Source organism: Arachis hypogaea, chromosome 19 (genome assembly GCF_003086295.3).
Source record: "Arachis hypogaea cultivar Tifrunner chromosome 19, arahy.Tifrunner.gnm2.J5K5, whole genome shotgun sequence".
NCBI classification, from domain to species: domain Eukaryota; kingdom Viridiplantae; phylum Streptophyta; class Magnoliopsida; order Fabales; family Fabaceae; genus Arachis; species Arachis hypogaea.
The window spans coordinates 116458609-116469190 of NC_092054.1; positions in this window are offsets into that span (position 1 = coordinate 116458609).

Genomic DNA, 10582 nt, shown 5'->3' on the forward strand with positions numbered 1-10582 from the left:
TTTCTTCTCATCGTCTCCATTGAAGTTCTTTGAACTCTTTATACATCCGCCTCTTATTTTTATAAAATACTATTTGAATCTTCGTGAGCATCTATCCTGGTCATTACACTTCCTTATATGAATCATGTACTCTTTGACATGACATTAAAATTATTTCGGTACAACACCGATCCTTGAATATTTGAAAATGTTAAGTGTTCCTTTTAATCTGGTCATATAGGCTTATGTGTTCTAATCGTGCGGTGTAATTCGACGTGTCATTTGCCCTTTTTATTTTCTTGAAATGTAATTTATATTTCCGTGCTTCATAATTTGTACCTTACACACATCTTGACCTGTTTACGTTTTCGAATATGGTAAGAACTCTAGTAACACAGTTGTTGACCTCATATTTCCCCACGAGCTAAAGAACCCTTATAGTAATCCGAAATTGTTCTGTTGTGATACGTTGCTACTGTCTTTAATCATTCCATTTCTATAATATCTCATACTTCTTCGATTCAGCTTGAAATCTGATTCAAACTAACGCACTGTTTTCTTCTTATTGATCTTATCGAATTTCTTTAATTCAATAGTTATCCTTGTAATTGTCAATTGATTCCTTTCTGGCAATTTTCATTACTTATTTATCCTCGTTTACCTGTAATTTCATTCATTCTTTCAAATTCCTATAAGTACTATCATTGTCACTTGTCATTCTTTTCTAAAATCTTGTGTCCTTCTCCGTGATTTGAAATTTATTTTAATATCACGTGCAGTCTTAGACATGGCAAGTAATACTTTAGTTCCTAGGACACAGTTAATGAATGTAAAAGGTAAATTGATAAATGTGCAATGCCATAGGATGTTGTGGAGCTTTGTTTTGCATGAAAGAGTTTTGTTGATGTTAAGTTTGGGACCAGTAAGATTTGCAAAATATTTAACAAAGTTGAGAATCTTCAGATGAGTTGCCTAATAAAGTAAGTTTGAATAGTTGTCTCTGAAGTTAGTATGAGATCAGTATGCGGATGTTGAGCACATTGTTTTAACCCCAGCTTATTTTATGATCTTTTGCCGCCTTGCTTTACCACTACATGTATAAAACATATCGCCTTGTACACCAAGCCTACCTTGTAACTTCTGTTTCGCATAACACTTATACCTTTTATACCTTGATGCCATATGACAATTCTGGTATCTGAAACTATATGAATTTATATATACCGAGAACTTTTCGCCTTTTTTTTAAATAAATTCAAGAGTGAAGTAATATGCAATCTTTTTTATTTTGTATCAATTTTCGAGGACGAAAATTTTTATAAGGTGGGTAGGATGTAAGATCTAAGACTTTTGAAAAGTTCTATTTTGAACTAATCTCAAATTATATATTTATTTATAGTTTCAATTTTAGAAATTATTTTTAGTGAAAATAATTAAAGCCAATTAATTGGATTTGAAATAAATTAAGGCTTTTATCCAAACTTTATACTTACGGATTATTTTCTTATTCATGATTAAAGTTCTAAAAATTCGAGAAATAATAAGGTTTGGCTATTTAAATTAGAATTTTATCTAATTTTATAATTATTGAATTATTTTCTATATTTAAGTTATAAAGTTGGTTGTTAAGAAATAACAAGAATTTTATATGATCTAATTTAAATAATTGAGATTTTAGAATTTAATACTTTAATTTTTATAAACAGAAAATAAATTATATTATTTCTAATTTTAAATGAGAGTACTTGATTAAAAGCTGATTAGTAAATTGATAATTAGGTAGTATTCTTAAAGTAGTTTTAAGAGATTAAATTATATTTCAAATTTATACAATATACTCTAATTTTATTAAAATTTACCAAATCTCAATTTACCCGAAATTCTTAATTTCACTTTTATCCCAAATTAAACTCTAATTTTGTTAAATACTTCCTAGAACACTAACCCTAACTTTTCCACTCCCTTCAGCCGCCTCACCCATTTTCCCTTTCTTCCAAAATTAAACTAACCAACACAACACATAGCAGCAGCAAAATCCATAGAAAGAAAGAAAAGAGAGGAGAGGGTGCGAATCAAAAGAGAGAAGGGGGGAGAGTGCGCTGGTGAGTCACCGCCGCTCGTCACGCTACTGTCGTCACCGACAAAGGAGGAACGAGGAGTGTGTCGCGGAGCAGGGGGAGCTCGCGTGAGTGAGGCGCGTCGCCATCACCATTGCACCGTGTGCCACCGGTTTCGTTGCACCTCGTCATCACCACCGCCGTCGAACCTCCGTGTCGCACCGGCGCTACGAGTTGCTATCGAGCCACCACAAGCAGGACCCGATACAAAAAGAGAGATAGAACAACACGAGGAGAGAGAAGGCATTGATGGGGTGGTTTCTGCCGCCGCTACTCTCTCCGCCATCATCGTCTGTGGAGGTCGCCGCCACTGGAGTCTCGAGCTGAGGTGGGGGAGGAGGCCATCTTCCCTGAGTTGTTGCAGTCACTGTGCTGCTACTGCTACGCTTTGTTCTCTTGTTTTCCTTCATTACTGTAAGTTATTTTGTTTCTAAACCTCCACTGGTACTGTCCTTCTATTCATTGATTGAGAACTTTAAGGCGTTGATGTTTTAGGATTAAGCCGCTGCAGCAGTGGGCTGGGATGGGTGATGCTCTTTAAAAATCATTGCTGGTGGGGTGACTGGAATTGCTACTGCTAGTTCTAACGTTGCTACCGCTGCTATTGACTTGCCCCAATTCAAGTTCAGCGTCACCGCCCTAGGTCTAGCCTTTCTCTTGACTCTATTTCACTTTTATACTCTGAACTGCCTTAGTCTCGTTTATCTGTTCGTAATGGTTTTAATTCCATTTTAGCTTCAGTGTTTCCTTGAATTTTTAGAGTTGTTCTGCATTTAATTTCACCAAATTCAATATTGCTACGAGTATAATCGGAGTTGGTGATGCTACTATCGTCCCGGTTATGTTGGAATCGCCACTGCTGTTGTGAGTTTAGACTAAGCGGGACTATTGTGTTAAATTATGCGATTGCGACATCGAGGTAGGAGTTTTTCTTAAAATCTATTTTACATTACAGAGTTGTTAAAAATAGATATTAATATGAGAAACATATGTCTGTGATTATGATTGTCTTATAAATGTGGTTGTTTGCTGGACTGAATGACTGATTGCTTGATTGCTTGAGTAGTTTGTGATTGCTGAAAAGAAATTAGTTTGAAAGGTTATTTAGTTGATTATTATGAAAAAAATGGTTTTCTTGGTTTTAAAGCTATTTTTGATAATGTAAATGAATCGGCTCTAAAAATGATTTGAAACATGAAATTGAATTAATTTTGGAAACGGTTTAATTTTGAGTTTGTCTGACTTTATAAACGATTTAGTATATAAGCTGGCTTGATTTTAAAAAAGAGATTTATTATTGGCATTGATTCGCTTTGAAAATAAATTGATATTAGAACTGGTTGAATTTTGGAAATGATTGAGATTTGGAAATGGTTGAGAAAAGGTTGAGAAATGTTTGAATGGGACCCGAAAAGGGTGGCAGTGTCCGAGTTTTAAAGGAGATGCTGCCAAAATTTTATAAAATTGGAAGTTTTGTTTGAAGTAATTAATTAAAAAGATTTGTTTTTAAACATTATATGTGTTTTAAGATCTATTTATTCATCAGAGAAGGAATTATGTTTTGATTTGGAATTGTTAATGGATGGAATGAAAAGAAGGATGATGAGGATTTTCTTTGAAATATGGTTTTTGAATGAAGATAGAAATGAGATTTGGATTGATGAAAGATTTTGATGTTGAGAATGTTGAGAATGTTGAGATATGAACTTTGAATTATTCACATGGCTTATGAATTTGAATTATCTGAGATATGAGGTTCCCTGGATAAAGTACCATGGCTTGCCACCACGTGTACCAGGTTGAAAACTCAATACTCTGTTGACCCTACAACGTAAGTGTGACCGGGCACTATATAAATTCCCGGGAATGTTACCCCCATTGAGCAATATTGATTATTTAAGAAAAAATCTATGCATAGACTCTTGGAGATGCACGTCGGGGGACAGTCTAAGGACAATTCAGACTTGTCAGGTTGGCTGGATAACCGACAGATGAGCCTCATCAGCCATAGGACAGGCATGCATCATATGCATTTGTATGCATTGCTTGGGTTTGAACTTGTTTTGGTTTGCCTGATTGCTAAACTGTTCTTAACTGCTACTTGAATTATTTGCTTTAACTGCTACCTACTTGTCCTTGTCTGTCTTGCCTGTGTTTGTCCTGGCGTGCTACATTTGAGAATGAACTTTGGTGCTGAATTAATGATTGTGTTGTTTGATTGCGTGGTTGGTTTCTGATTGAGATTTTCTTATAAGAAAAGAAAGATTTTGGATTTCTGAAAGATTAAACATTGTTTCTTCGAAAAGGTTTTGAACGATTACCTATTGGTTTTTTAAAAGATTCATAAGGCAATGATAATCACTGAGCTTGAAAACGGATTTCTTATTAGATATCTTCTTATGACAACTTTGAAACTCCGTGGGGAGACCGTGTGGTTAGGTTCTCACCCCCGTACAACTTTATCTTTTCAGGAACCAGATGAAGAGGATTTAAGAAGAGTTATATTTTGTTTGGTTTATATGCTGTTGTGTTAATTAGATTATTTTCTTCCCTCGTCATTGTTATTACAAGTTTGTAAGAGGGATAGGAGTTGTATGTTCTATATGTATATTATATTATGAGATATTATGTAAGGAGTCTTGTATATGAATCTATGCCTGCTTGCATTTTTCTTAAGATAAAATATTTATTTCCGGTTTTCAAAGAAATCAGCGATACAGTGTCGAGTCACAGGCTTCTATTTAAATATTTAGTATGTAAAGTAGTCGTAATACCTCTTGCTATCAGAGTAGCACAGCCGGAAACGTGACTTCTGATAGTGAGGGTGTTACGTTATGGTATCAGAGCGGTTTTTCCTGTAGAGCCTGAGGAGTGGACCGATTATGCTTCAATTGCATACTCTGAGAGTCTGTCATGTAGTAGGTCTTGTCCGGATAACAAGAATTGGGACTTTATGCACATGATTGTCTATTGATTAACGACGTTAGCCTTCCGTTACATATCTGCTGATGTTAAGTCTGGTCAACTTAATGTTGGTAGTTTATGTGTACGGGAAAGTTAACGGGTTATCATAGATGAAATAGAAATAATAGGTAATGGTTATAACGCGGTTTGGGAAGGTTAAGAGTTAATTTTTGAGGTTACTCTGTTATGTGTCTCGAAATTCTGTTGATGACATTTGACTTGTTCCTTCTTGTTGTGCCTTGAAGTCCTTATTTGAGATTTCTTTCTTGAAAAATAATTTGACTATTTTCCAACTCTATCCCTTCGTTTATATGTTTTCTGCCTTATGTTTAAACTTTTTCTTAACTCATGTACTTTGAAATAACAGAGTGATCGTTGAAATATTTGCGATTTTGCTATCGATTAAGTTATTTTTCCTTGAGAGTGTTGTATTCTTTTGAAAATTAGCTGCAAACTTGTTTGAATTGTCATATTCTATGAACTGATTTCTTTTTTTTTTTTACATATTTCAATTCTTTTGAATATCTTTATAAGGTTGTGATTTTAAGTGTCCTATTCACTCTTGTTTTAGATCTTTTCTTTAAGAACTTTTGGTTTATTCTTGTGTAAGTTGTTAGTGACTTTGCATTCTTTTACTTGAATGGTGCAATCTCTATTCCTTTTATGAGCAAAACCCTATCTCAGGTTTCCTTTTAACTAGATTGCAGTTTCATGCATACTTTTGTTTAGTCAGTATCTAAATACCTTTCAAAGTATTTGAGAAAATATAATCTTGCCCTTACCCAAATTAAATCTTTTCTTTTTCAAATTTTGCATAGTTTATCTCAAATTGAACTTATATTGGAATAAAGCTACTTACAAGCTTTTGTTATTCTTTTGAAGGATGTTTATTGCTTATCTTTTCTTTTAGACCGCGAAATGAATTTTTTGCAAGTTTTCCATTCTTTTACGAATAATTCATTTGAAAGTATTTTTAATCATACTCTTTAGTTCTGTGAACCTTGTCTTGGGTTTAAGATATTTTTTTCTGTAAACCTCATACTTCTTTGATTAAGCTTGAATTCATTTAAAAATATTGCATTGTTTTTCATCTTGTTGATCCTGTCAAATTCTTTTGATTTAAGTTTCTTATTCAAAATATAATTTGATTTTCTTTTTTAGCGCATCTCAATGTCTCTGAACATTTTTATGAGGTTGTAATTTCAAGAATACCCTTGAAATTTTGGTTTTAGGTCTTTTAAAAGAAATTTCAAGTCAATCTTTTCTTGCTTAATTGTATCCACAGCCCTCCTTTAAATTTGGTGAAGATTTTTTGAATTTAGCATGCTTTTATTCATATGAGTTCTTGGAAGAATATGTATTTTGAGACCTTACCTCAAATCCGCTTTCTAAAACAAATTTGGATTCTTTTCAACTTTATTGCAATTTCACTACATATCTCTAATTGACTAAATATTTATGATTTTTGAGAAATTACTTTTGATCCTTAGGTTAATTAAATTCCATCTTTCGAACTTCACATATTCTATCTTTACCTTAAGAATAATTCTGATGTAAAAGAACTTGATTTTCCTTCTAATCCTATTGCAATTTTATGCATATTTTGTTTGGTTATGTGTTTAAGCATACGTTAAGATTCTTGAAGGAAGATTTTGTTTCTATTTTAAATAACCTTCATTTTACAAATCTCACGTAATATATTTCAACCCAGGTATGTTTTGAAGCAATGTGAACATCTATACTTTTGTTAATTCCTTTAAATATTTATTTCATATCTTCTCTTTTTATAAAGTAACATAACTTCCTCTTAAGTTCATCTATTTTTTGCGGACATTCCATTTAATTGTGTTCCTAAACATTCTCTTAAATTTTGTAAATGACATCCTTAGACTTTAGTCACTCTTTTCTTGTGAATTTTATACTTTAAATTCGGTTTGAATTCAATTCTAACAAATGTATCATTTTCTTCTCATCATCTCCATTGAAGTTCTTTGAACTCTTTATACATCCGCCTCTTATATTTATAAAATACTATTTGAATCTTCGTGAGCATCTATCCTGGTCATTACACTTCCTTATATGAATCCTGTACTCTTTGACATGACATTAAAATTATTTCGGTACAACACCGATCCTTGAATCTTTGAAAATGTTAAGTGTTCCTTTTAATCAGGCCATATAGGCTTATGTGTTCCAATCGTGCCATGTAATTCGACGTGTCATTTGCCCTTTTTCTTTTCTTGAAATGTAATTTATATTTCCTTGCTTCATAATTTGTACCTTACACACATCTTGACCTGTTTACGTTTTCGAATATGGTAAGAACTCTTGTAACACAGTTGTTGACCTCATATTTCCCCACGAGCTAAAGAACCTTTATAGTAATCCGAAATTATTCTGTTGTGATGCGTCGCTACTATCTTTAGTCATTCCATTTCTATAATATCTCATACTTCTTCGATTTAGCTTGAAATCTGATTCAAACTAACGCACTGTTTTCTTCTTATTGATCTTATCGAATTTCTTTAATTCAAGAGTTATCCTTGTAATTGTCAATTGATTCCTTTCTGGCAATTTTCATTACTTATTTATCCTCGTTTACTTGTAATTTCATTCATTCTTTCAAATTCCTATGAGTACTATCATTGTCACTTGTCATTCTTTTCTAAAATTTTGTGTCCTTCTCCGTGATTTGAAATTTATTTTAATATCACGTGCAGTCTTAGACATGGCAAGTAATACCTTAGTTCCTAGGACACAGTTAATGAATGTAAAAGGTAAAATTGATAAATGTGCGTTGCCATAGGATGTTGTGGAGCTTTGTTTTGCATGAAAGAGTTTTGTTGATGTTAAATTTGGGACCAGTAAGATTTGAAAAATATTTAACAAAGTTGAGAACCTTTAGATGAGTTGCCTAATAAAGTAAGTTTGAATAGTTGAGTCTCTGAAGTTAGTATGAGATTAGTATGCGGATGTTGAGCACATTGTTTTAACCCCAGCTTAATTTATGATCTTTTGCCACCTTGCTTTACCACTACATGTATGAAACATATCGCCTTGTACACCAAGCCTACCTTGTAACTTCTGTTTCGCATAACACTTATACCCTTTATACCTTTATGGCATATGACAATTCTAGTATCTGAAAATATATGAATATATATATATATATACCGAGAACTTTTCGCCTTTTTTTTAAATAAATTCAAGAGTGAAGTAATATGCAATCTCTTTTATTTTGTATCAATTTTCGAGGACAAAAATTTTTATAAGGTGGGTAGGATGTAAGATCTAAGACTTTTGAAAAGTTCTATTTTGAACTAATCTCAAATTATATATTTATTTATAGTTTCAATTTTAGAAATTATTTGTAGTAAAAATAATTAAAGGCAATTAATTGGATTTGAAATAAATTAAGGCTTTTATCCAAACTTTATACTTACGGATTATTTTCCTATTCATGATTAAAGTTCTAGAAATTCGAGAAATAATGAGGTTTGGCTATTTAAATTAGAATTTTGTCTAATTTTATAATTATTGAATTAGTTTCTATATTTAAGTTATAAAGTTGGTAGTTAAGAAATAATAAGAATTTTATATGATCTAATTTAAATAATTGAGATTTTAGAATTTAATACTTTAGTTTTTATAAACAGAAAATAAATTATATTATTTCTAATTTTAAATGAGAGTACTTGATTAAAAGCTGATTAGTAAATTGATAATTAGATAGTATTCTTAAATTAGTTTTAAGAGATTAAATTATATTTCAAATTTATACCATATACTCTAATTTTATTAAAATTTATCAAATCTCAATTTACCCGAAATTCTTAATTTCACTTTTATCCCAAATTAAACCCTAATTTTGTTAAATACTTCCTAGAACACTAACCCTAACTTTTCCACTCCCTTTAGCCGCCTCACCCATTTTACCTTTCTTCCAAAATTAAACTAACCAACACAACACATAGCAGCAGCAAAATCCACAGAAAGAAAGAAAAGAGAGGAGAGGGTGCGAATCAGAAGAGAGAAGGGGGGAGAGTGCACTGGCGAGTCACCGCCGCTCGTCGCGCTACTGTCGTCACCAAAAAAGGAGGAATGAGGAGTGTGTCGCGGAGCAGGGGAGCTCGCGCGAGTGAGGCGCGTCGCCATCGCCGTCACGCCGTGTAAATGAATTAATTGGCTCGAAAAATGATTTGGCTCTAAAAATGATTTGAAATATGAAATTGGATTAATTTTAGAAACGGTTTAATTTTGAGTTAGTCTGACTTTATAAACGATTTAGTATATGAGCTGGCTTGATTTTAAAAAAGAGATTTATTATTGGCATTGATTCACTTTGAAAATAATTTGATGTTAGAACTTGTTGAATTTTGGAAATTCTTGAGATTTGGAAATGGTTGAGAAAAGGTTGAGAAATGTTTGAATGGGACCCGAAAAGGGTGGCAGTGTCCGAGTTTTAAAGGAGATGCTACCAAAATTTTATAAAATTGGAAGTTTTATTTGAAGTAATTAATTAAAAAGATTTGTTTTTAAACATTATATGTGTTTTAAGATCTATTTATTTATCAGAGAAAGAATTCTGTTTTGATTTGGAATTGTTAATGGATGGAATGAAAAGAAGGATGATGAGGATTTTCTTTGAAATATGGTTTTTGAATGAAGTTAGAAATGAGATTTGGATTGATGAATGATTTTGATGTTGAGAATGTTGAGAATATTGAGATATGAACTTTGAATTATTCACATGGCTTATGAATTTGAATTATCTGAGATACGAGGTTCCCTGGATAAAGTACCATGGCTTGCCACCACATGTACCAAGTTGAAAACTCGATACTCTGTTGACCCTACGACGTAAGTGTGACCGGGCACTATATAAATTCCCGGGAATGTTACTCCCATTGAGAAATATTAATTATTTGAGAAAAAAACTATGCATAGACTCTTGGGGATGCACGTCGGGGGACAGTCTAAGGACAATTCAGACTTGTCGAGTTGGCTGGATAACCGACAGATGAGCCTCATCAGCCATAGGACAGGCATGCATCATATGCATTTGTATGCTTTTCTTGGGTTTGAACTTGTTTTGGTTTGCCTAATTGCTAAACTGTTCTTAACTGCTACTTGAACTATTTGCTGTAATTACTACCTACTTGTGCTTTCCTTGTCTGTCTTGCCTGTGTTTGTCCTGGCGTGCTACATTTGAGAATGAACTTTTGTCCTGAATTAATGATTGTGTTGTTTGATTGCATGGTTGGTTTCCGATTGAGATTTTCTTATAAGAAAAGAAAGATTTTGGATTTCTGAAAGATTAAACATTGTTTCTTCGAAAAGGTTTTGAACGATTACCTATTGGTTTTTTAAAAGATTCATAAGGCAATGATAATCACTGAGCTTGAAAACAGATTTCTTATTAGATATCTTCTTATGACAACTTTGAAACTCCGTGGTGAGACTGTGTGGTTAGGTTCTCACCCCCCTACAGCTTTATCTTTTCAGGAACCAGGTGAAGAGGC